Source organism: Arachis hypogaea, chromosome 1 (genome assembly GCF_003086295.3).
Source record: "Arachis hypogaea cultivar Tifrunner chromosome 1, arahy.Tifrunner.gnm2.J5K5, whole genome shotgun sequence".
In the NCBI taxonomy this organism is placed as follows: domain Eukaryota; kingdom Viridiplantae; phylum Streptophyta; class Magnoliopsida; order Fabales; family Fabaceae; genus Arachis; species Arachis hypogaea.
In genome coordinates, this window is record NC_092036.1 from 59,721,039 (window position 1) to 59,727,305 (window position 6,267).

The window sequence follows — 6,267 nt, forward strand, 5'->3', positions numbered from 1 at the left end:
TTTCTCCATGAGGAATTATAGGTGTTTCCATAGGCTTCACCCATGTAATTTACCTCTACCATTATAGGGTTCTCAGGATCATAAGCTTCTTCTTCAGAAGATGCTTCTTTAGTACTGTTGGATGCATTTTGCAATCCATTCAGACTTTGAGAAATCATATTGACTTGCTGAGTCAACATTTTGTTCTGAGCTAATATGGAATTCAGAGCTTCAATTCAAGAACTCCCTTCCTCTGAGGCATCCCATTATTCATAGGATTCCTTTCAAAGGTGTACATGAACTGGTTATTTGCAACCATTTCAATGAGTTCCTGAGCTTCTGCAGGCATTTTCTTCAGGTGAATAGATCTACCTACAGAATGGTCCAATGACATCTTAGACAATTTAGACAGACCATCATAGAATATATCCAGGATGGTCCATTCTGAGAGCATGTCAGAATGACACTTTTTGGTCAGTTGCTTGTATCTTTCCCAAGCTTCATAGAGGGATTCACCTTCTTTCTGCCTGAAGGTTTGAATATCCACTCTAAGCTTGCTCAGCTTTTGAGGAGGAAAGAATTTGGCTAAGAAAGCTGTGACCAGCTTATCCCAAGAGTTCAGGTTATCTCTAGGTTCAGCTTATCCCAAGAGTTCAGGCTATCTCTAGGTTGAGAGTCCAACCATATTCTAGCTCTGTCTCTTACAGCAAAAGGGAAAAGCATAAGCTTGTAGACCTCGGGATCAACTCCATTGGTCTTAACAGTATCACAGATCTACAAGAATTCAGTTAAGAACTGAAAAGGATCTTCTGATGGAAGTCCATAAAAATTACAATTCTATTGCATCAGAGAAACTAATTGAGGCTTAAGCTCAAAATTGTTTGCTCTAATGGCAGGGAATGAGATGCTTCTTCCATGGAAGTTGGAAGTTGGTATAGTAAAATCACTAAGCACCTTCCTTGCATTGTTATTGTTGTTGGGTTCGGCCATTGCTTCTTTTCGAGATTCTCTGTAAGGTTTTCTCTGGATTGTTGTGCTTTAGCTTCTCTTAGCTTCTTCTTTGGAGTCCTTTCAGGTTCAGGGTCAGCTTCCACAAGAATGTTCTTGTCCTTGCTCCTGCTCATATGAAAAAGAAGAGGACAGAAAAGAAGAGAAATCCTCTATGTCACAGTATAGAGATTCCTTTATATGAGTAGAAGAGAAGAAGAATAGAGGAGGAAAAATTCGAACACAAAGAGAGAAGAGAAATTCAAAAATTATTTTGAAAAATGGGTTAGCAATTTTCGAAAAAGTTAGAAGAGATAAAATTAGAATTTAAATCAATTAGTTAATTAAAGAGATTTTTTTTTGAAAAAGAGGGAGGTGATTTTCGAAAATTAGAAGAGAGAGAATTAGTTAGGTGGTTTTGAAAAATATTTTTGAAATTAATTTTGAAAAGATAAGAAGTTAGAAAAAGATATTTTGAAATTAAAGTTTGAAAAAGATATGATTTGAAAAAGATATGTCTGAAAAGATATGATTGAAAAGATATGATTGAAATTTATTTTGAAAAAGATTTAATTTTTAAAATCAGAATTAATGACTTGACTCACAAGAAATCAAAAGATATGATTCTAAAATTTAAAGTTTGAATCTTTCTTAACAAGAAAGTAACAAATTTGAAATTTTTGAATCAAAACATTAATTGTTAGTATTAATTTCGAAAAATATGAGGTAAAATTAGGAAAAATATTTTGAAAAGTTTTGAAAAAGATTTTTGAAAATTTTCAAAAAATAAAGGAAAAGAAAAAAAATGAAAAAGATTTGATTTTGAAAAAGATTTTGAAAAGATAAAAATTTTTGAAATTGAAATCTTGACTTGACTAACAAGAAATAACTTATTTTAAAAATTTTTGACTAAGTCAACCCAAAGATTTCAAAATTTATGAGTGAAATAAGGAAAAGATATTTTTTTATTTTTTTGAATTTAATGAGGAAAGAGAAAAACCACAAAATGACTCAACACATAAAAATTTTGGATTAAAACAAAAGATGTATGCAAGAACACTATGAATGTCAAGATGAACACCAAGAACACTTTGAAGATCATGATGAATATCAAGAACTTATTTTTGAAAAATTTTCAAGAAAAGAAAAACATGCAAGACACCAAACTTAGAGATTTTTCATGGTTAGACACTATGAATTCAAAAATGCATATGAAAAACAACAAAAGACACAAAACAAGAAAATATGAAGATCAAACAAGGAGACTCATTAAGAACAACTTGAAGATCATGAAGAATGCAATGCATGAATTTTCGAAATTTTTTTAAAAAAAATTAAAACATGAAATTGACACCAAACTTAAAAATTGACACTAGACTCAAACAGGAAACACAATATTTTTTTGGTTTTTATGATTTTATTAAATTTTTTTTGTATTTTTTTCGAGAATTATTTAGGAAAAAGAAAATAAGAAACTCAAAATTTTTAATAAGAATTCCAGGAATCATGCAATGTTAGTCTAAAGCTTCAGTCTAAAAAGATTACACATGGCTAGCCAAGCTTTAGCAAGACATTACATACAACAGCCAAATTGATGGGAATCAATTAGCTCCTGTGATGATAAAAGCATCATCCGAAACACTAGAATTCATTCTTAAAAATTCTGAAGACAAAATAAAAAAGAAAATTACATAATCTAAGCAACAAGATGAACCGTCAGTTGTCCAAACTCGAACAATCCCCGGCAGCGGCGCCAAAAACTTGGTGCACGAAATTGTGATCTCTGACAACAGGGTGTAACACGCCAGTCTCATGGCGTGGCACGCTAGTAGTGTTTTTCAGAGGAGGAATTAAAGGACCAGTGAACTCAGGCGTGCCACTTGGGAGATGAGGCGTGGCACGCCAGCAAAAAGATGAAGCAAATGAAGGGCGTGACATGCCAGTCTCATGGCATGGCACGCTGGTAGTATTTTCAAGAGAGGAAGAAGATGAGCCAATGAACTCAGGCGTGCCACTTGGATGACGAGGCGTGGCACGCCGGCAAGGGAGTGAAGCTTTAAGAAGGGCGTGGCACGCCAGACCCTGGGCGTGCCATGCTGGCACAAATTTCCAGAAGCATAGAGATAAGGAAGAGGACCTTGGGTGTGCCACTTTGGCTCGAAGGCGTGGCACGCCAAGTTACTTGGCCATTTAAAATGTCCTGGGCGTGCCAGTTAGGCTCGAAGGCGTGGCACGCCAGGGGTAAAATAGAGGACGGCGTGCTACTTGAATGGAGCGGCGTGGCACGCCAAATCAGAAACAGAAGGAGCGTGACATGCCAAAGAAGCGCCAGTCACACACCAGCTGGATGATCACATTTGTTGAGTTTCTTTTCCCTCAAAATTGTAATTTTATTTTCACTTTTGTAACTTTCTTTTATTTTCTAGATCTAGGAGTAGTATACATACCCTTGGAAGTATTGGAAAAGGGGTTAGCAAGTCACAGAGTTTAGTTTTGGGATTTCACTTTTTAATTTTCACACTTCATCTCTTCCATCTTTTGTACTTTCTCTCTGAGCTATGAGTAGCTAAATTCCCTCTCATTGAGAGAGTAAGCTCTATTGTACTTGATGGATTAATGATAGTGAATTTCTTCTTCTCTTCATCTTTTCTTTGATTTGCTAGAAGGAATTTCGATTTTCATGCTTAGTGTTTAATTAACTTAGAAAAGAGATTGAATGTAAAATGGGTTTCATGGGAACCTTGGAAAAGGAAACATGAAACCATGCTAGAAATCCCTTTTCACACTTGAGTAGAATCTGGGTTTTGGTGTTTGGATATGGTGACATACAATCCTCCCTCTACCTGGACCTATGATGATGTGTGGTATAATCAGGGGCCAAGCATATCTCTCTTCATGAGCAATTAGACTAAGGAATTGGCTATTAATCAAGATCTGAGAGATTGAGGGATTGGGGTAGAATCAATCATGATTGCCAAGAGGTCAATGAGTTGCATGATTGAAGAGGATATGAGCTGGATTTAATCCAAAGAGACAATATCTCTTGATCTCAATGAATTTCGCCATTCTTATCTCTCACATTCTTTTATAGCTTTACTTACATTCTACAAAATCCCATTCCCTTTTACATTCCTGTTATTTCCATTTTTGCATTTTATTGCTTTCTTTTATTCCTTTGCCATTTATAATTCTGCACTTACAACTTATTATGTTTATGTTTCTGCCATTTATAATTCTGCACTTACAACTTATTATGTTGAGCTTGACTAATTCACCAATCAATTAAAATTGCTCAAATTTACCAATCACTGTGGATACGATCCCACTCCACTATGGGTTAATACTTGACGATAATTTTGGTGCGCTTGCTAAGAGCGGATTCATCAATATTATTGGGAAAAGGTAGTGAATTCCGCCCATCAAGTTTTATGGCACCGTTGCCGGGGATTGGTTTGAATTTGACAATGATTAAACTGATTGGAGAGCTAGATTAAGCATTTTTTTATTTTTATTTTTTTTCTCCTTAATTGTTTTCTTATTCATTTCCTAGTGTAACCATTAAATTCCTTTCTAATCTCTGTTTTTCTTTCTTGTCTTTCTTAGATTTCTTTAGCTATTCATTGTTTATACTTTCACTCTTCTAACTGTTTGATTAATTGCATCACTCAAGCTAATCACTAATTTTAACTAAGGAGATTCCTTCACTTGCTCTTTTCTTGCTGTGTGTTGACTGTATGACAGGTATAAGAGGAGAGACTTCATCCTCTTTTGATAGTGAACCTGAGAGAACCTTCCTTAGATTGAGAAGGGAGGCTAAAGGCAAGGGTATAATTGGAGAAAAACCAGTAGAAGAAGATCTAACGACCACCATGGAAGACGAAGTGCACAAAGATGTTGGAGGAGGAGCTGGAAATCAAGCTAGGCAAGAGAAGAGAGTCTTAGGCTCCTATATCTACCCAAATCCAGGAAACTGTGGCAACAGCATCCTCAAGCCAACAATCCATGGCAACAACTTTGAGTTGAAACCTCAACTCATCACACTAGTCCAGAATAACTGCTCATATGGAGGAGGTGCTCAAGAAGATCCAAATCAACATCTCAACACATTCTTGAGGATATACAATACTGTAAAGTCCAATGGTGTACACCCTGACACCTACAAACTACTTCTGTTCCCTTTCTCGCTCAGAGATAAGGCAACAAAGTGGTTAGAATCATTCCCCAAGGAGAGCCTAACCACATGGGAGGATGTTGTGAACAAATTTCTAGCGAGATTTTACCCTCCACAAAGGATCAACAGGCTAAGAGTTGAGGTGCAAACCTTCAGACAACTAGATGGTGAAACACTCTATAAAGCCTGAGAGAGGTTCAAAGATCTAACAAGAAAATTCCCACCAGATATGTTTAATGAGTGGGTGCAGCTCCACATTTTCTATAAAGGATTAACCTATGAATCGAAGAAGGTTGTGAACCACTCTTTAGGGGGTTCACTCAACAAGAAGAAGACCATTGAGGAAGCCATAGATGTCATTGAAACTGTAGCTGAGAATGACTACTTCTATGCTTCAAAAAGAGGCCAAAAGAAGGGGGTGTTGGAACTTAATTCTATGGATGCCCTGTTGGTACAAAATAAGGCAATTGCAGCACAATTGGCAGCCTTAACCAAGAAAATAGAAAACAATCAAGTTGCAGTTATCCAAGCTCAAGTACCACCCCAAGAAGAAAATGAACCAGAAGTTGAATATGAGCAAGCAAACTATGTGCACAACCCCTCTCGACCACCATATGACCCTAACTCTAAGACATATAACCCAGGATGGAAGAACCACCCAAATTTTGGGTGGAGGAGCCAACAAAATCACAACCAAGATCATAACAAACCATACCAAGCCAATCAATACCAGAATCACAACTCCAACCATCAGTCAAATAACAACAGACCTTACCACAATCCACCTCACACATCATATCCTTCCAACTAGCAAACACACCACCATTAAGACACACTAACCCTAACCTCACAACCGTGTGAAATCAAGGGTAACTTTGAGAGAGTAGAGGTCGCAATAGCACAGCTATCATCACAGCTCACAAGGGCCATTTCCACCCTCTTGGAAAGGCAAGCACAAGCTGAAAAGAAGATAGATGCCAACCAAAAAGAATACAGGTCAAATTTGAAGAACCAAGGTGTAGCAATCTCAAAGCTGGAAGCACAGTGGGGTTCTTATCCAAGCAAATCCCAATGCCTACACACACATTTCCAAGTGACACCATGGCCAACCCAAGAGAAAAGTGCAAGGC

At 36.9% G+C, this 6,267-nt stretch overlaps 1 non-coding gene across 1 annotated transcript; it reads left to right on the forward strand.

The window, feature by feature from the left end:
- The first annotated feature begins 431 nt into the window (after positions 1 to 431).
- On the forward strand, positions 432 to 535 carry LOC112714508 (small nucleolar RNA R71). The gene has a single exon (XR_003159282.1). It is a non-coding gene; the product is annotated as a small nucleolar RNA R71 (small nucleolar RNA).
- Positions 536 to 6,267: the final 5,732 nt, after the last annotated feature.